This window comes from Bos indicus x Bos taurus, chromosome 6, assembly GCF_003369695.1.
Source record: "Bos indicus x Bos taurus breed Angus x Brahman F1 hybrid chromosome 6, Bos_hybrid_MaternalHap_v2.0, whole genome shotgun sequence".
Lineage (NCBI taxonomy): Eukaryota > Metazoa > Chordata > Mammalia > Artiodactyla > Bovidae > Bos > Bos indicus x Bos taurus.
This window is the reverse complement of record NC_040081.1, coordinates 1,527,782-1,549,307: the sequence shown is the minus strand read 5'-3', so window position 1 is coordinate 1,549,307 and position 21,526 is coordinate 1,527,782. Positions and strand designations below refer to the sequence as shown.

At 36.5% G+C, this 21,526-nt stretch overlaps 1 protein-coding gene across 3 annotated transcripts in view; it reads right to left on the bottom strand.

Moving 5' to 3' along the window:
- The window catches only part of MARCH1 (membrane associated ring-CH-type finger 1), a 1,103,404-nt gene that overhangs the window by 627,991 nt on the left and 453,887 nt on the right, over positions 1-21,526 (bottom strand). For 2 of the 3 annotated variants that reach the window (XM_027543679.1, XM_027543678.1), the window contains exons 3-4: positions 19,378-19,443; positions 2,765-2,970 (exon numbers count right to left, since the gene is read on the bottom strand). The gene's annotated coding sequence lies outside the window, so the exon portion shown is untranslated. The remainder of the gene's footprint in view (positions 1-2,764; positions 2,971-19,377; positions 19,444-21,526) is intronic. The other variant, XM_027543680.1, reaches the window with a different exon arrangement.

Here is a 21,526-nt window from a genome sequence, read left to right as displayed (position 1 = left end):
ATGCATCAAAATGTATATTCATTATAAAGCTTAGGGTTATATTTATTATTTTTTAACACCCTAATCTGTTTATTTTTTACAGCTTAAATCTTCTGGAGTGCAATAGTAACTAAGAAAGAGTTTCCACACTTTTCTTTAAATATGCCTTAAAACAAAAACTGATGTCAAGTTAATAGATTAATTTATTTGAGAGATTCTAAGTTTCTAATAGAACAAGTTGAATTGACTCACATTTACATTAGCAAAGTCTTAAATTTGAAATTAGATGGTTGGCCCCATATGCACATGTATCCTTTGGAAAACTTCAGGACAAGAAAAAGTGCACTAAGGAAACCTCAGAGGAAGAGCTGTCTCATTTGCTCAACCATCAGGAACTGCTCCCATGTGCATAAGATGGCTTTCCTTTTTTAGAGGGAATCAGCACTTGGAATTACAAAAATTATTGTCCTGAATAGATTCTTTTTGCTTTCCCCACACAAGAGCATGCTTTTCTTTTTTTAATTTATTTATTTTTTATTGAAGGATAATTGCTTTACAGAATTTTGCTGTTTTCTTGGCATGCTTTTTAATTTATCCACCTTAAATGGCATTCACAACTTTTATGGACCATCAAGAGAAACTATTTAGTCCATCAAGACAAACTATTTAATAGCCCATGAGATTTAATGGAATGTTTCAAATATACTCTTAAAGAGATACTTTTAACTCCATCCAATAGAAAACCAAGATATTCTTTAGCCTGAAATGTGGTTCCCTTTCTGATGCACAGAACAACATCTCTTTTAAAAAATATTGTGTAAACTAGGAGTTTCATTTATTTCTCTCATAATTAACCCAGTTTGCTCTTAAGAATGTCTCCTGACTCACACTCTCACAAAATAAGTGTGTTTGCCCCCGAAGAAACTAAGCTGCTCATAAATGGTTAATTTTTCAAAAGATGTTTGAGAATTCAGATGTGGCTTAACATCAATATCTGGATGAAGACTGTGGCTATTTTTATTTGAGATTGAGTAATTTTATTATTATTTCTAACAAGTTAAAAAAAAAAAAGACGTGTGATTTATTTAAAAAGTCACATAAGCCACCCAAGCTTTATCTGATTCATGGCCAAGTAGACAGGAAATTGCTGGTGTTGACATAATGCCAAAGAAAGGTGGTGGAGGACTGGGATAAAAACAGCATTTTCATTTCCAAATGTCATTCAGAAGTTGATCATTCTGGATATTATGCAAAATTTCCACTCAATACTCTCATATGAAGTTTCCTTCCATACTATTTTAGGATCACCCAAAGAACCTAGATGATGAGTAAGCAGTGTGTATCTTTTACAAATCTCACTTTTAACATTTCCACACACATTTTCAGAACCAATCAGTGTCCCCCACTCCCTACCTCACTCCAATAAATTTGAGATGATTATTTTGATGTTCTAGCAATCATTCCACCAAGTCAAAGGACAGATACATATCACAGAGAGTATTTCCAATAAATATTACGCTGATACACTTCCTCACTTTGTAGAGATATTTCGTTCTCAAAAATCTTACAAATAGGCCATGTGTCTATGGCATGGTGATGACTAGTGTAAAAGTGTCTACGTGAGTCAGACACATCTTCTGATGTTTCCTGCAGACTTTAGACAGATCACAATCTGCTAACTCTTCAGTGACATTTTCAAAATCAGTACAAAGAGGCTACACATGTCTTTTCTCACTTGAAGGTGATTTGAGCTCATTTCTCTGTCTGTCAGGCTCTCCTTGACACTCCAGTTCCTTTGGGTTTGTTTGGTTAGTTGGTTGTTTGGGTTTTGTTTCCCTGCCCTCTCTGTCTCCACCACCCATTCTTAAGAAAAAAAAAAAAAAAAAAGATGAACATACAGAGCTGGAGGTTGGAAGATTTCATTTTCCACGAAGTTAACGAGTCCTGAGACAACAGCTATATTGAGGGAGTAAGAGGATTACAAATTCTGACATTCCATCTCAAGATCCGTTTAAAGGAATGCAACAGCGTTTATAATATTTTCACCCAATATCCTTCAGCTTGCTCAATCTCCTTAAAAAGCTTTGAAATAAGTTCCTGACATCTTTCAAGCAGTTTCACTTAGAACAGATCTTGCTCGATTTCACAGCAAAATAAAGCCTAAATGTAATAAGTTGAATATTATATTTTTCTAGCCCATGTAAGTTTCAAATATTTTTTAATGAAGAAGAAAAAAAAATATAAACAAAAGAGACAACAAGCAAAAGTAATCCAAATACATCCCTGAGAATGGCTACGGAAGCAGTAGATTGTACGAGGCAGTGGAATGTTGTCCTAATTCACGCTATATTGTCAGTAACACATATGTCACAGCTTTTGCTTCCCTATCACTCTGTTAAGAAAGTTATTTTCAAACATTCTAGCTTAATGGACAGTGAGCAAAATTAGCAGCCATCAACAGCTGCTGTTGATGTCTGAAAATGGATGACAGCAGTGTCAGAGCCACCTGAGGGTAAAGTGACTCCATTGGATGCCAGGACAGAGGTAGAAGTGTGTCTCTTTCAAGCAGCAAGTGTCCTCATGGATTTGGTTCCTCCATTCAGGAAGCAGAGGTTACACTTCCTGTGTTCCTAGTAGTCACCAGCCCTTCTCTTCCAGGGGACCATCACACACTGGGAGGGGTTGCCCAGCTGCTCTGGAGCCCCAGCCACTCCAGGGCACACAGAGCAGTGCTGGCTGCAGTCGGCTTGGCTGTTCTAGTTTATCAAATCAAACCTCCTCTTACCTCGACTTCCTTGCTCTTCTCTTTGTTTCTGCACATGGAACTTCTCCCATTGCCGGCCATCTCCCGGGCGGGGATTACGGAAATCTGGTGGAGGGGCATATTGGCAGGGCTGCAGGCGGCCAGTCCCTGACTGGATCCCTTATCTCTTCACTCACCCTGAGGAGCCCACCTGCACAGTTCATATCCTGGCTTTGCCAAGCTCAGTTCTAAACAAAAAGGGGAAAAATAGTGTTTGAGAAACTGTGCAGCAGAAGCCAGGATCTCTGGCCAAAAGATCAAACATACTGAAAGAGAATCAAAAAGAAATGCAAGAGCAAATAGTACAGAGACTGTTGCATCTCAAAAGGACAATTTACTGCAAATCATAACTGTACTGTACCGTTTTGTCACTGGAGCACCCCCTCTCCCCTAGAAAAATTATGGGAGACAATTCAATTTCTATGGTACCTAATAAATGTCACAGAAACCAAGGAAACCTAGGTCTTGCAGGCCCTTATTAGCAACCACATTTGCAGCCGCTGCCGCCTCTGCTTTTGTTTTTTCCTGATTCCCCAGGAGTCCACTAAGCACCCAGAGATACTGCATCCTGCTGACTAGGTAAATAAGCAGAAGGCTGAAGAGCTTAGTGTCCTATTTGGAGCCAAATCTCTTCCTTGAGAAGAATGGCTAGTTGGCTGTGTCCTTAATGCATGTGCAATAATCTGCTTAGGTCAAAGGATCTACCTTAAAGTGAAGAGCATCTAATGAGGCATTAAAAAATAAGAGACAGAGACTGGGAACAGTGCAAATGTCTTTCTTCAGCTGGTTATTAAAGAGAGCTGACTGCTGCCTGTACCTTTCTCAGTAAGATATCCGCAACACGAGTCAGAGGTATTGTTACTCCAAGACTTGGAGCCTCACAGCACTCATTTCTGCTTTACTGCAACTCCCGTGCTTCTGACTCTGCTAAGGACTTTATTGTCCCCTTTATAGTTATGCAATTTGGAGAAAATAAATGGCTAATCTAAATTTCTCTCTTCCAAAAATAAATAAATAAATAAATATCCCCATGGAGTGAGTCATTAAAATATATTCACTTTTAAAAAATCCCTTTTCTCCTGTTATCATGTCTTCTTTGCTAGGATATTTGGTATTCTGTTTTAAAATGACAGACTCTTTTCTTATTGTAATACACGTACTTTCTATTTTCTAGACATTGAGACTAAATCAGATCTTCTGCTATCTTTTACAGTTTTTCACATAAGTGAAGCAGAGATCAGGAAATTAGCTTTTATATGTCTTCAGACACTGCTTTTGAGTTCAAATTTGTCCCTAATCACATAGGAGATATTCAAAGTACTTTCTAGCTGCAATTCATCTCTAACTAGTTTTCTATTCCACAACAATAATGACATTGCTATATGACGTTCCAGTTTGTTTAAACTCTGGCAAAGGTAAAAAAGTGGAAAAGGTAGTACTGGTATTGGCAATTAAAAAGCTAAAGATCATCAAAGATTGCTAAAAATCTTTCATTAAAATATTTACTGAAATGAATACTTTGATGTACTTGTAACCATAGCCTAATTTTTCAACCTAAATTTGCCACCTCACATGAGATCTCACAGGTGGTTCTATGACCACGAGGCTCACCTTGGGGTGTTTCATAACACATAGATGGATCTATGAGACTCACTTTACCACAGACTGAGGTTCAGCAGGGTGGCAGGGTGGCAGAGAAAATGTGAGGTGGACATTTCTTTAACAGATCACTGATGATTCTAACATAAACCAATTTTGAAAATCCCCACAGACAGCAATAAAATAACCTTAGAACAATAAGCTGTTTAAAGTTCACCTAGTGACAAGTGTCTTGCTTTAAAATAGTAAAATAAATTAAAGAAATAAGTTAGATAGCCCTAAACCTAGTGTTTATTCCTCATCATTCTGAATTTACAAAGTACATCTGGAAAAATTTAATGAAGGAGCTTAAAAGCCAAACTCTTCCAAAACTGTTCTATCCAAAGTTAAGTAGATAATGCTTAAACATTTCTGTAGCTCTGGGATCACAGATGACATCTGTGACCTGTAATTGTGAGGTGGGTATTTTCTTACTTTAAAAATAACTGTTAATCCCTCTATCTAAAAGGATTGTCTTAATTAAGGGAAGGATGGGAATAGAAATCTGTAAATTTAATCCTGTGTGGCAAATACTAAAATGCAAATTATGAATCTGTTTTAAAAAGTAATATTGTCTGTGTTTCCATCCATGAAAATTTCCATAAAAAGCTAAGGCAGCTTTTCAGATAATTTAGACTTAGATACTTTTGTTTAAAATATTCATTGAAGTTACAGAAAGGAGATTTTTAGTTTGAATTAACTAAATGGCTTTCTTAATCCTTTACTTCATTATGCATGGGTGGTTATCCTTTGTTTACTCTGAAGTCTTTCTTTAAATATTAGATTTTAATTTCAAGCTAATTTGATGTATGTGGTTATTTCAATTAGTTTCCTTTTACCTTAAAACATAAATATAAATCTGGAAAATATTTACTTTGTCAAATATTTTACACACTAAATAAGACCAGTTGCTATTTAATAATTATGGTTTATTATGTCTTTTCAACTAAATACTTCATAAATTACAAGAATAATTACTAACCAGGGTGTTTAATAAATACTTAACTAGTACTGTATTAGATACTGGCACACACTGAGCTTTTAAATTTTTTAAATCAGGGGAAAAATGCTTTCAACACTCTGTGGGTCCTAATACTGCACAGCCTTGGAACACTGGATTCTACACCAGTCAATATCAAGGATGCACTTATCTAACACTTTTCCTTAAGCAGCTCCCAAAGTGCTCTGCTAGCTGGAAGCATAGAGTCTTGCTGGGATGGCTCTTTATATAACAATCCAAAGCTAAAAGAAAGGTAATGGAATGCAGTTCTCCTGTGGGAGCACAGTCTATTTCGTTCAGTAATTAAACCCTATGGAATAAACAAGAAGCAAAGCACTCAACAGCTGAGCATGATCAGACACTGGCTCCCATATCAGAGACGAGTCCTGGATGCCAGAATCACTTAGCTGATTTGTGTCTACGTGCACCAGCAATCATAAGACATGATCCAGAATTCCAAACTTGTTTTTGTAGATACTATTGACTGTAATTATTGCTGAAACCAGCTTGGATCCACTTGAATATTATTTCACACGCATGACTGAATTGTATTTTTTTTGCTGCCATCTTTTGGCTTCCAACCTCTGGCTCTGAAAATAGTATCCCAATTATTACATCTGGCTAATAACTCTGAGATTTTCAGGTGGTAATTCTAATGCTGGAACCTCAGCCTTCCCAAAAAGATTCTGATTTGGTACTTCTCCTTGGTCTCAATGACCTCAGTGGTCTCTAGTTTAAAAATAAAACAAAATGAAATACACATCTAATCCTCTACTATAAGACCTACCTAAGTCTTTTCCAGCTTCAAAAACTAAAATGAGCTCTAAAGGGTTTATTGTTGCTGCTGCTGCCAAGTCACTTCAGTCGTGTCCGACTCTGTGCGACCCAATAGATGGCAGCCCACCAGGCTCCCCCGTCCCTGGGATTCTCTAGGCAAGAATACTGGAGTGGGTTGCCATTTCCTTCTCCAATGCATGAAAGTGAAAAGTGAAAGTGAAGTTGCTCAGTCGTGTCCAACTCTTAGCGACCCCATGGACTGCAGCCTACCAGGCTCCTCCGCCCATGGGATTTTCCAGCCAAGAGTACTGGAGTAGGGTGCCATTGCCTTTTGTTTGACTGTAATTAAGTAAGAAAAGAAGCACAGTATTAGGCAAAGACAAGGAACCAAGTAAACATCTGCTAATGCTTTACTGGAGAGACTGATAATTCAATTTAACAATAATTTATTGAGCATCTTCTGTGTTTTCTGAACCATGCTAGGAATTAAAAGGCAAGAGCTAATATATAAAATTATGTGGGACAGTGTCAGTAGTCAAGCAGTTTGCTGTGTCATTAGGAGGATGTGACTCCCACAGCTAAGTCAGGTTGAAAAAATACCTGGTACAATACAATCAATATTTAAAACATAAATAGAATATTGAATGTAAGGGTCAAAGAAGGCTCAAGCACCAGGGACCATTATAGGTCTAAATACTTCATCTTAAAGAAGAACTGGGGTCCAGGTTGGGCTTAGTACAGACAAGATGAGAGCTTCCCTGGTGGCTCAAATGGTAAAGAATCTGCCTGCAAAGCAGGAGACCTGGGTTTAATCCCCAGATCATGAAGATCCCCTGGACAAGAGAATGGCTACCCACTCCAGTGTTCTTGCCTGGAGAATTCCATGGACAAGAAGGAACTTGGCAGGTTACTACCATGGGATCACAAAGAGTCACACACAACTGACTTTCAGACAAAACTGACTTTCACTTTCACTTTTCATTTTTTTCACAAATAAGATGACAGAGTCATTTCAAAGCATTGAGATGAGGGTGAGGTTGGTGTGTGCCTTAGGACACTAGTTTAAAAGCCACAGAAAATTTGTTTAAAGTTATCAAGTTACTTAAGCCATGTGTGGCCATTCAAATGTGACACATTGAAACTTGGGAGGAAAAAAACTAGCAAGGGCCTTGAAAAAATAAAAGCAAAACAAAGTCTATGCAAAGCAGTATCACAGTTATAGGGCTTCCCAGATAGCTCAGAAGTAAAGAATCTGCCTGCAATACAAGAGACCTGGGTTCGATCCCTGGATCGGGAACACACCCTGGAGAAGGGAATGGCAACCCACTCCAGTATTCTTGCCTGAAGAATTCCATGGACAGAAGAACCTGGCAGGCTATAGTCCACAGGGGTCATAAAGAGTCGAACACACACATCAAAGTTGTAAATACACTGACAGAGATCATAAAGCAATAAAGATAAGAACTTTAAGAGAATCCTGAAAATGGAAACAAACCATTCTGAGTGGGGAAAGGATATTTCTTAGCACATCCTTGTTGAAAAGGAGGAAACCTGGATGGCACTGGAGGGCCACTGTCCCAGGCCATAGAGAAGAATGAATGAGTAATTTTCACCACACAAAAACCTTATGATAGATGATTTTAAAAAGGAAGAGAAAGAGACTTGGATTGAAATGCTATTTTTCCTGGGGAAATGTTGAACCACATATTTCTGTAGAGTTACGTAGGGTTATGGAAAATCTTAAACAAGCAAAATAAGATTGATGGGAATAATGTGAGGGAGAAAAATAAAGCAGAAAAATACTAAAAAGTTCTTGTTCTAGGTTTATAAGAATGTGCAATGTAATAATACATTTCTAAAATGGTCTGTTTTTTCTGTTTTGTCTGATAGTTGGAATTCACTTTGTGATTATATTTGGTATGTACAAGCATCCTTTGCAATTAGAAAAACATCCATTTAATGTAGACATTCTGCCCCTGCAGAATTCTCAGAAGCAACTAAACCATCAGCTTACAAAACTCAAGACAGAAAGATGGCTCAGATAAATCCTGAAGGTACTTGATTTTATTCTCTGGAAAGTATAGCTCCTAATTTTTGATACCTCTATTTTCTGAAGTTGAAACAGATTACAGTGCAGCTAAGGAGTTCATTTCAGTCTTTTGAAGCATCGATAGCAATTCTCACAACCCCATAAAATGTGTGATAATTACAACAGGCACTGTTGGATTAGTTTGGATTCTTCAGTTCAGTTCAGTCGCCCAGTCGTGTCTGACTCATTGTGACTCCATGGACTGCAGCACACCAGGCCTCCCTGTCCATCACCAGCTCCTGGAATTTACCCAAACTCATTGTCCATTGAGTCGGTGATGCCATTCACCATCTGATCCTCTGTTGTCCCCTTCTCCTCCTGCCTTCAATCTTTCCCAGTATCAAGGTCTTTTCAAATGAGTCAGTTCTTCGCATCAAGTGGTCAGAGTATTGGAGTTTCAGCTTCAACATCAGTCCTTCCAATGAATATTCAGGACTGATTTCCTTTAGGATAGACTGGTTGGATCTCTTTGTAGTCCAAGGGACTCTCAGATGTCTCCTCCAACACTATAAAGCATCAATTCTTTGGCAATCAGCTTTTTTTATAGTCCAGCTCTCACATCCATACATGACCACTGGAAAAACCATAGCCATGACTAGACAGACCTTTGTTGGCAAAGTAATGTCTCTGCTTTTTAATATGCTATCTAGGTTGGTCACAGATTTTCTTCCAAGGAGTAAGCATCCTTTAATTTCATGGCTGCAGTCACCATCTGCAGTGATTTTGGAGCCCCCCAAAATAAAGTCTGCCACTGTTTCTCCATCTATTTGCCATGAAGTGATGGGATCAGATGCCATGATCTTAGTTTTCTGAGTGTTGAACTTTAAGCCAACTTTTAACTCTCCTCTTTCACTTTCATGAAGAGGTTCTTTAGTTCTTCTACACTGTCTGCCATAAGGGTGGTGTCATCTGCATATCTGAGGTTATTGATCAGCAATCTTGATTTCGGCTTGTGCTTCCTCCAGCCCAGTGTTTCTCTTGATGTACTCTGCATATAAGTTAAATAAGCAGGGTGACAATATACAGCCTTGACATACTCCTTTTCCTATCTGGAACCAGTCTGTTGTTCCATGTCCAGTTCTAATTGTTGCTTCCTGACCTGCGTATAAGTTTCTCAAGAGGCAGGTCAGGTGGCCTGGTCTTCCCACCTCCTTCAGAATTTTCCACAGTTTATTGTGATCCACACAGTCAAAGGCTTTGCTATTGTTAATAAAGCAGAAATAAATATTTTTCTGGAACTCTCTTGCTTTTTTGATGATCCAGTGGATGTTGGCAATTTGATCTCTGGTTTCTCTGCTTTTTCCAAATATAGCTTGAACATCTGGAAGTTCACAGTTCACATATTGTTGAAGCCTGGCTTGGAGAATTTTGAGCATTACTTTACTACCATGTGAGATGTGTGCAATTGTGTGGCAGTTTGAGCATTCTTTGGCATTGCCTTTCTTTGGGATTGGAATGAAAACTCACTTTTCTAGTCCTGTGTCCACTGCTGAGTTTTCCAAATTTGCTGGCATATTTAGTGTAGCACTTTCACAGCATCGATTTGAAATAGCTCAACTGGAATTCCATCACCTCCACTAGCTTTGTTCGTAGTGATGATTCCTAAGGCCCACTTGACTTCCTATTCCAAGATGTCTTGCTCTAGGGGAGTGATCACACCATTGTGATTATCTAGGTCATGAAGATTTTTTTCGTACAGTTCTTCTGTGTATTCTTGCCACCTCTTCTTAATATCTTCTGCTTTTGTTAGGTCCATACCATTTCTGTCCTTTATTTAGCCCATCTTTGCATGAAATGTTCCCTTGGTATCTCTAATTTTCTTGAAGAGATGTCTGCTGCTGCTCCTGCTGCTGCTGCTGCTAAGTCACTTCAGTCATGTCCGACTCTGTGCGACCCCTTAGACTGCAGCCCATCAGGCTCCCCGGTCCCTGGGATTCTCCAGGCAAGAACACTGGAGTGGGTTGCCATTTCCTTCTCCCATGTATGAAAGTGAAGTTGCTCAGTCGTGTCTGACTCTTAGTGACCCCACGGACTGCAGCCTACCAAGCTCCTTTGTCCATGGGATTTTCCAGGCAAGAGTACTAGAGAGGGGGTGCCATTGCCTTCTCTGGAAGAGATCTCTAGTCCTTTCCATTCTATTGTTTTCCTCTATTTCTTTGCACTGATAATTAAGGAGGGCTTTCTTATCTCTCCTTGCTATTCTTTGGAACTCTGCATTCAAATAGGTATATCTTTCCTTTACTCCTTTGGTTTTTGCTTCTCTTCTTTTCACAGCTATATGACAAAAGAATATCATCAGAAACAGCATCTTCTTTTTAGTTTCCTAAGACTGATATTTGCTCCTTTATAAATTGCTAGGAAAGAAAAGGATCATTTTCTTCAATTATCTTAAAAAATGATGTTAGAATTAATAAAAATTCTAAAGAATGTAAGCATATATTAATATTTACTTAGCCTTGTGGACATAGTTTAGGATTAAATAGAGATGATTTTTTGATGCTGTAATTTTCTTTCTTGGGCAGACAAATTGAATGAAAATTTTGTTTAAAAACCAAGATTTATTTTTTGCAGATAAAATTATATAGCCTTGTTCTCCTAGTACATATTAATACAAGTTAATCAACAAGTTCAAATTAATCAAGTTCATCTTTGCTAATGTCCTCTATGACTTTCAAAATATTCATATATCAGTTGAACTAGGAACAAATAGGACAGAAATAAATCCTTAAGGCAAATATATATCATTTCTTCACATTTCAGAAAATGAAAAGTAGTCACCCTATGGATGCACTGGCATCTAGGAGGGAGCTGGATTCACGGTCGGTTTTCAAGCCACTTGTTGCTTCAGAACTTTTTCGCACAGGTCTCCAAGGAATGGAATAGGGATCATTTCACACCAGTGGTATTGCTCCACTGCACCATCAGAATCTCTACTGTCCCAGAAACCTCAGCCTCCTTGGAGTCCAGCAGCATAGCTCCTCTCAGACTTTCAATGGATTAAAGAAGGAAATAGTAGTTTCTCCTCACTCATGTCAAAACTCTGACTTAATGCATCATAATATTAAAGCGAAAATTTATGTGCTTCTTGCCTTGGACTGCAAGGAGATCCAACCAGTCCATTCTGAAGGAGATCAGCCCTGGGATTTCTTTGGAAGGAATGATGCTAAAGCTGAAACTCCAGTACTTTGGCCACCTCATGCGAAGAGTTAACTCACTGGAAAAGACTCTGATGCTGGGAGGGATTGGGGGCAGGAGGAGAAGGGGATGACAGAGGATGAAATGGCTGGATGGCATCACTGACTGGATGGACGTGAGTCTCCGTGAACTCCGGGAGTTGGTGATGGACAGAGAGGCCTGACATGCTGCGATTCATAGGGTCGCGAAGAGTCAGACACGACTGAGCAACTGAACTGAACTGAACTGAACTGTATGGTTTCAAGATATTAAGCAAACGACAATTGGCCCCGACATTCCTAATCAAGTACACACACACACACACATCTCAAAAACACAAAATAAATAACATTTTAGACTCCTAAATAAACTTTAAGTCCAGATGTGTATATATATATATATATATATATATGCTCAAATATTATTTGTTTGCAAGCCCTATAAATGATTTTCTCCTCCTAGTCTTTATTCAGTGAAAGTTGAAAACAGAATCATAGAGTTTTATATTTGGCAGTAAAAATGGAAAGCACCCTACCATTTTATAGATGACCAGATTAAGTCCCAGTAGACTGTTCTAACATATTTGGAGACTAGTTGAAGGTAGAGTTAAGGCAGAACAGTCTCCTGATCCACAGAGATTCCTCCCCTATTGCCATGATCTGGCATAATCTTATGAATATAAAGCTTAGATTTGTTATAAGTAAAGACAAGCTATGTAATAAATATTTATGAACATAATTAATATATTTTTTTAGTACTAGCTGTTCTGTGAAATATATTTTATGGTACAAAATGTGAATTACATGTATCTCTTCTTTGGAAACCTCATTTTATTAAATACTGTATTTATTTATTTAATTTTAATTGGAGGATAACTACTTTACTGCTTACAATATTGTGATGGTTTTTGCCATACATCCACATGACACAGAGATGGATGCATATAGGCAGATGCCAGTGAAATTTGCAGCTCTGCTATCACAGCCAGAGTGCTACCAAAAGCCTGGATCCAGCAGATCCTGTGCTATGATCCTGAGAAGGAATAGTCTCAGCTGACACTTTGATCTTGGACTTTAAGTTTCAAGAACCGTGAGACAATAGACTTTTTACTGTTGAAGCCATTCGGTTTTTGGTACTTTGTTATGGCAGCCCTAGGAAACTAATTGACTCCTACTGACAGATCCTTTGAATCATTTTTTTTTTTTTTTTACTATTTACCCTGTCCTAACAGTGTAAAGTAACACACTTTTGGAGCATTACTAAAAATAACTGGCTATAATCCCATTTGAAAACCTATTTTAAGAGACCATTGAGTATACAAAACCATCCCTTAATCCTTTTGAGAACAAAATTGTTTATACTTATTTTTAAACCAGCGTGTATCTTCCATGCAGAATTTTAGAAATAAGTAAATGAAAGAAGAAATGAGCTACTTACTAATTGTGAGAAGGTAATATAATGGTCTTAGATGAAAAACAAATATTAAATTCACTAAATATTCTCTTTGCATATATTCTTATTTTAAAATTAATGTCATGCTCTAAATTATTTTCAGGTATAGATGAAAATACTATGTCAGCATTTTAATTTACCATTACAAAAAGAATATCATGATTAGAAAATAAGGAACAACTGAAACTTATTCCCCATTTGTTGCTTATATGTATTTTTGATGAATTAATAAAATTTTGGCTAAACATGATCTATTCTTTATTCAGACAACTAAGATAGGTCTGCAGTCCATGGGGTCTCAAAGTGTCAGACATGACTGACTGACTGAACTGAACCGAACTGAGTGAAGATAGGTCTGCTTTCTTTCTAGGAAAAAGGAAAGGAATCTTTGAAGGATAAATTTATATTTCTACATTTCAAATACTGACAAAAAGAATCAGTAAAAGCACTCAGATATCTTTGTTTATAAGTAAACAATATATTTTCTTCCTCATTAAATCTAGTGATTTTTTTCTTCAAACTAGACAAACGTTCCAGTGAGTGGAAAATAACAAACAGGTGTACAAAACTTAGAAAGTAATTCACTGAAACCTGAGCATCAAGAAAGCCATGCTACTAATATACCTGGGAAAACGGAAATGATATTCCAGGGGCCATCCAGGCTTCCATATTAGGAAGTGCGTTCAACAGGAAAGCAGCCCGTGTGAGAGGCGCAAGTTGGGAGCCTATGAGGCACGACAGGAAATGAGCTGCCAAAGGTCAGGCGGAGGCAGACAGTCTGGGGGTGGAGTCTTAGCCGAAGACTTGTATCTTCTGGGTCCTGAGATGGCATGTACCTCAGGTAATGAGAGAGACCATCAACAACAGCCAAAACACCGTTCAGTGTTTTGGATAACAATGGGCCTCAAATTCTGGAGAAACCGCTAAGGATAGAAAGAAGAGACCAAGAATGATGCAGTGAGCGCCGTGAGCAGAAAAAAAAAAAAAAAAGCAGCTTTAAAGTGGCCTGAGAATGAAGAGTCCACACCAGGGTCTGCATGGTGTTTTTCCCTAATGTGAGGTGAGAGGGGCTTGAATGAGCTAGAGAAAAGCGTGGGAATGATGCTAAGTGGTTGAAATCAAGGGGCCTGGCCAAGGAGGTGTGTCCTGAAATAATGGAACACTTATTCCTTGCCTTGAACATAGTCGAGCAGGTAGAAGGAAGGTTTTGACAATCCGAGATCTGTGAAAGTCAAAACAGGCTACTTCCCCCCTGCCCTGTATTTTAGGAACAAACTTTATTGTCCGAATAAGGATGCACAACCACTTACTGGGATGATTAAGGAATAAATCAACACATATTTTTAAAGAGTGAATCAGTAACTTCTGAAATGTCTTTTATTATTATTATTTTATTTAAATTTATTTATTTTAATTAGAGGCTAATTACTTTACAATGCTGTATTGGTTTTGCCATACATCAACATGAATCCGCCATGGGTGTACACGTGTTCTCAATCCTGAACCCCCCTCCCACCTCCCTCCCCATACCATCCCTCTGGGTCATCCCAGTGCACCAGCCCCAAGCATCCTGTATCCTGCATCGAATTAACTGGAAGTTCTATGCCATTAGATTCTGTGTTTGTCCTTTGTACCTAAGATTCTTCCTTGTATAAAGGTGGTAACATTTTAAAGTTATATATTTTAGTAAAGGAAAATTCAATGTGGGTAGGAAGAGTATCTGTAGCTGTGGAACACATGTATACCTGTGGTGGATTCATTTTGATATTTGGCAAAACTAATACAATTATGTAAAGTTTAAAAATAAAATTAATTAAAAAAAATAAAACAAAAAGAGTTAAAAGAGAACAGGGGATGAGAGGTGTTAGATATTAACATAAAAGATTTAAATTATCAGCTTGTGGCAACAGTGTATTTTACAATTACTAGACCTGTCTAGTTATTGACTATATATATGTTCCTTTCCTACAATTTGAAATGATTGACCAAAACACACACACACACACACACACACACAGATTCTATGAATACAGGTAAAAGGTCTTAAAAAAGGTAAAACTAACAGAACAGATTCCTAATATAGTTAACTTTGAAATACTAAAGATTTTTAAAAGTTATTACTGTAAAAAATTTATGATTAAAAGACATTCAATAAAGATTAAAGGGTGTAAAATGTATGAAATACTATACAATATTGGAAAATGGACTATTGATTATTTAAAAGTATTCTGTACTACTTTTTAAGAAGAATAAATCAAAAGCTTTATCAGATGGATATTATATCATTTTATGGGATGCTCTCTCCATCCACGGTTCAATCTCCAAGATCTGATAAATTAGAACAGTATAATAATAATTCAAATGTTTTCTTTATTTTTAATAATATTAATAATCATCTAGATATTTTAACTTCCAAAGACAGTAAGATTCTTAAATAGCATTAATTATTATACCAGGAGTTCTGGTGTAATAATGCATGTCGACTTCTTGGCATGTGGCCTGTTGCTGAGAAGACATTTAAGTAAGTGTTAACCACTCACATTTTATAAAGTTTATTTAATAAATGTTTTAACTACAAAAATATACTAAAAAGAATAATGAAGACTAAATATATTAAAAAAATATTTTGTATGTTCCTTCAAACTACTTAAAAAGGAGTATTCAAACACACAGTAAAAGCTAGTATTTTACATGCAAAGAGGATTATTTCCATTTGTTGATTAAATATAAATATGCATGCTAAATTGAATAGCACTTAGTTTTTTTCAAAAACTAAGAATTGTAAGAAAATGGTATATGTCTTGTACCCAAATGGTGGCTGACACAATGTAACTCTATGATCAGAGAGTTGCAGCAGCTCGGTTTGCTTCTTATAAATTTGGATTACTATACTGCAGAAAATAGCAAACATGACAACAGTAATTACTATTTGTTAAGCCATCTATTATCTGGCGATTAATGTATCAGGCTCTCTTACATATGTAAGTTACCTAACTTGGCTCTCACCATAAGTTTTCTGGGCAGAATAATTGTCTCCAATGATCAGAGAAGGGGGGCTTCTCTCATAGCTCAGTCAGTAAAGAATCTGCCTGCAATGCAGGAGACCCAGGTTCTATTCCTGGCTCAGGAAGATCTCCTGGAGCAGGAAATGGCAACCCACTCCAGTATTCTTGCCTGGAAAATCCCATGGACAGAGGAGCCTGGCAGGCTACAGTCCATGGGTTTCCAAGAGTCAGACACGACTTAGCAACTAAACCGCCACCAACAGAGAAGGGAACTAAGGTTCTAAGAGGTGTATGATTTGCCAGATTCCCACATACATTCAATGACAGACTAAAGATTAACTATAACACTGCCTGACTCGAAACACCTTTAAAACAGCTTGTTATTAGAGAGACTGACTGATGAACTGCAGAGCAACTATGGTATTGGTGGTGCAGGTTCATTAAGGTGCCCTGATTATGCCTTCCTCACAGTGCACATCACAAAGCCTGTTAATGGGTATTCTTAGAACTTTAGTAACAACACCACCCAGCTCAATGCATTCTGTCATAACGTCTTTGCTTTCATTGTAGTGGGCAAAACAAATATATACAGCACAAGCTCTGATTCTGCTACATCATTTCCTCAAGAATGCAAACCCAAAAGCGTTCTAAATAGATAAAAAATCTAGAAAATAAATTTTTAAAGGGTAGAATAAATGATTGAAACATAGAGGATCTAACCTATTTTTATGCGAAAGTCGCTCAGTTGTCTCCAACTCTTTGCGAACTCATGGCCTATATGGGTCCATGGAATTCTCCAGGCCAGAATACTGGAGTGGATAGCCATTCCCTTCTCCAAGGAATCTTCCCAACCCAGGAATCGAACCAGGGTCCCCTGCATTGCTGGCAGATACCTACTTTTATGCCAGATTATAAATCATTGAACTGAAAATATAAGTGGTTGGCAAGACATTATTTCCTGAAAATTTTCACAGATGGTAGTCACTCTGGATGTCAGATAATCAAAACTAGTACCTGAATTTTAGAAAATGAATTTCATTTACTCCCACAAGGGCTCTGCAAACACACAGCAATACTGAACAACTTTATCTAAACTATATTTACTGATATGATTACTGAATTGGATAGAATTTAATAATTATCTTCAGTCCTTCTGGAGAAAACTGAGGAAGAAAGAACACTTGAGTAGAATATTAAGAAGTACTTATTCCCAGACACACAATGGAGAAATATTTATAATTTGTTTGAAAATCAAATGCAATCCGAACTATAATTCTATTATGAATTATACATAATTTTAAATTTGATATAATTTCATTCATAGAAGAATAGCTATCTAAGAAAATGTTTACTGCCTGACATGAAACACCTTTAAAACAGCTTGTTAATAGAGAGCATTGATTGATGCTTTATTTTATTAAATAAAACTGCATCAATATAATTAAGCAGTAAAAATATAGATTACTATTTAGAACTTTAATATTAACTGGTGGCTTTTCATCTGTTACACACAAGTCTGCAATTGCCCAAGGGTCATTTTTTCTAAAAGTAGCTACAATCAGCATATGAATAAGATATGACAGAAAGTAATGACCATTTAGTTCATATTAAAATTACCACATAAAGTTTCCATTTAAAACAGAGTTCAGTGCATCTGGAATCATATTGTTCAATAATCTACTTTTTGTTTTAAAGAAGAAACTACCATATATTTTATTACTAAAATCACTTACAAATAAAGACAACCATTTGCTGTTACATGGAATCTATATATGTTGAATGCTAGAAAAACATTTAATAACTTCACTTGAGGGTACTACATAAAGAGTTACAAAGCATGTGGTTAGATTATACAATATGTGTGAAGCATAAGACAGATCATGATGCATTCTAGGCACTCAAAAAGTTAAGTTACAAACACCTAGGAACAGAATGGAAATCACAGAGTTCAGGCATATAAGAGGCAAGATAGATAGGAGGAAGAAGCGAAATGAGGTGAAAGTAATGGTGGGAAGATTTCTTCCTCATTTGCTCTGGGATCCCTTTACCCACTGTATATAACTATATACAATTGTAAAGAAATATAAAACTGGGGAAACATATTACACACATGTTTCCAGGCAGTGGTCAACCAAGTAGCACAGACCAGTGATTTTTAAAAAAAGAAAACAATGAGAAGGTTCCTATGATTTTCTGGTTTTCTGCTTTGAGGCAAATTCTGGATTCTGGTTCAAAGAACAAAACCAGAACCTGGTTGCCTATCTTAATTGAGGAGATACAGATTGAGATGCAGGGAAATGAAGATGGCTAAAATTTGTGAAGAACTGGAAAGGACCTCAGGGAAAGAGCTCCAGAAATCTGTATAAGGTTCCCCTTGAGTGATACACTAGCACGCATGTTCATGAGATTACACTCTGCAAAGAAGGAATTAAAGAGGAGTACCTGAGTAACAGAAGCCAAGCAAATCCCAGAGGAGATACGGAGTTCAAGATCCAGCAAGTGAGAGAGGAGAGACTTTGTCGAATAATGGGATACTCAGCAGAGATCAGCAGACAAGTATATATGAGAGTAAATTCAACTATAGACATTCACAAACAAAGTGTAAAAGCCAGCCTTTATAAAACAAACTAAACCTCAAGCAAATGATCTGCAGGTTAAAACAAAAGTAGTTCACTTTTTATTTATTTATTTATTTTATTTTTTAATTTAATTTTATTTTTAAACTTTACATAATTGTATTAGTTTTGCCAAATATCAAAATGAATCTGCCACAGGTAAAGGAAGATAGCAACATTTAGTTTCTCAACAATGGAATATCTGGCACTGAATAAAACATAATTAGACATAAAAAGATGCAGCAAAATATTATTAATAGTCAAGATTAATGTCATTGATATAGGAAATCTAAAAAAATATAGAAGTGATGGAGTTAGCAAACAGTCATTATAATAGCTATTATAAATTGGCTCAGAGGGAAACAAATGCAGGAAGGAGATGAAAAATATTTTTTAAAAGTCAAGTGAAACCTATAACTTTAAGTAATATAATATCTGAAATGAAGTTTTACTAAATAGATTGAAAACAAAATTAGACACTGCATTAAAAAATAGTAAACTTGAAGACATAGCAACAAAAAAAATCTAAATTTTTCACAGAAAGAAAAAAAGACTGTGAATAATATAAAAAGAGTAAAATATGGGAGAAAAATCAAACAGTTTAACATTCATGCAAATGAAGGGTATGAAGGAAGAGAGAGAGAGAAAATGGGGCAGAAATTAATATTGAAAAACATAATAATTTTTTTCTAAAATTTATGTTAATTAGATTAATAGATACAAGAAGCTTATCAAATACCAAACTGAAGAAATCTAAAGAAAATCATATTCAAGTATACCAAATTGAAATTTATGAAAACTTTTAACTAAAAGAAAATCTTAAATAACATTGGAGAGAAAAATACCTGTTTAATATAAGGCAAGAAATATAGGAATCACGTAAGAATCACAGCAACTTCTCTTTAGCTCATCTGGAAGGAAAACAAAACAAAACAAAACTTGTCAACTCAAATTAAATACCAATGAAAATATCCTTCAAAAATAAAGGGAAAATAGTTTTCACACAAATACTAACTGAGGAAACTTATGCTAGCAGTCCTATATTGCAAAAACTGTTAAGGAATTTTCTCAGGCAGAAGAAAAGTAACACCATATGCAAAATTGTATCAACACAAAGGCATGGTGAGAGCCAGAAGTAGTATACATGTAAGTAATTATAAAAAATACTGTCTCATTAATCTTTTTGTTTAAAATTGATTATTTAAAACTGCATTGTAGAGTTTCTTATCAATAGAAACAACAATAGGACAAAAGCTCTGAAGAGAAATGAGGAAGTGTATCAAGGTAAGGGTCTTACTTTTGTGAAACAGTATAATATAGGGAATATATATATAATAGTATGAAGGTAGATGACAATGGTTAGGGAAGAATACCTAAACCATGAAAATCATTATAAAAGTAGAATAAGGTAACATGGATCATAAGCCAAAGATAGAGACAATATTAAATTCTAAAGTATGTGTGCATTCTAAGTAGCTTCAGTCATGTCTAAGAATACTGGAGTGGGTTGCCATGCCTTCCTGCATGGGTCTTCCAGACCCAGAAATCAAACCCAAATCTCTTATGTCTCCTGAATTGGCAGGCAGTTTCTTTACCACTAGCGCCAGGTGGGAAGCCCCAAACACTAAATCCTAAGTAAGGCAATAAGTAACAGGGAAGTTTGGCCCTTGCAATACAAAATGAAGCAGGGCAAAGGCTTATAGCATTTTGTCAAGAGAACACACTGGTTATAACAAACACCCTCTTCCAACAACACATGAGATGACTTTACACATGGACATCATCAGATGATTAAAACCCAAATCAGATTGATTACATTCTTTGTAACCAAAGATAGAGAAATCCTATATAGTCAGCAGAAGAAAAAAAAAAAAAAAAAAACCCTTTAGCTGACTATGGCTCGGATCAGAAGCTCCTTATTGCAAAATTCAGGTTCAAATTTAAGAAAGTAAGGAAAACCACTAGGCCATTCACATCTGACCTAAATCAAATCCCTTATGATTATAAAGTAGATGTGACAAATGGATTCACGGGATTAGATCTGGTAGAGAGAATTCTTGAACTATGGATGGAGCTTTGTAATAGTATATAGGAGGCAGTGAACAAAATCATCCCAAGGAAAAATAAATGAAAGAAAACAAAGTGGTTGTCTGAGGAGGCCTTACAAATAGCTGAGAAAGGAGAAATTAAAGACAAGGGAGAAGGGGAAAGATATACCCAACTGAATGAAGAGTTCCAGAGAAAAGCAAGGAGAGATAAGAAAGCCTTTTTAGGTGAACAATGCAAAAACATAGAAGAAAACAATGGAATGGAAAGACTAGGGGTCTCTTCAAGAAGATTGGAGATACCAAAGGAAAATTTCATGCAAATATGGGCACAGTAAACAACAGAAATGGAAAGGACCTAACAGAACCAGAAGAGATTAAGAAGAGGTGGCAAGAATACACAGAAAAACTATACAAAAAAAGGTGATAATGACCCAGATAACCACAATGGTGTGGTCACTCACCTAAAGTCAGACATCCTGGAGAGTGAAGTCAAGTGGGCCTTAGGAAGAATTACTATGAACAAAACTGGTGGAAGTGATTGAATTCCAACTGAGCTATTTAAAACCCTAAAAAGATGATGCTGTTAAAGAGTTGCACTCACTATGCCAACAAATTTGGAAAACTCAGCTGTGGACACAGGATAGAAAAATGTCAGTTTTCATTCCAATCTCAAAGAAAGGCAATGCCAAAAAAAATGTATGTAGTACTGTACAACTATATTCATTCCACATGCTAACAAGGTAATGCTCAAAATTCTTCAAGCTAGGCTTCAACAGTGTGTGAACTGAGAACTTCCAGATGGACAAGCTGGATTTAGAAAAGGCAGAGAAACCAGAGACTAAATTGCCAACATATGCTAGATCATAGAAAAAGCAAGGGGAAAATAACCTCTATTTCTGCTTCATTAACTATACTGAAGCCTTTGACTTTGTGCATCACAACAAAC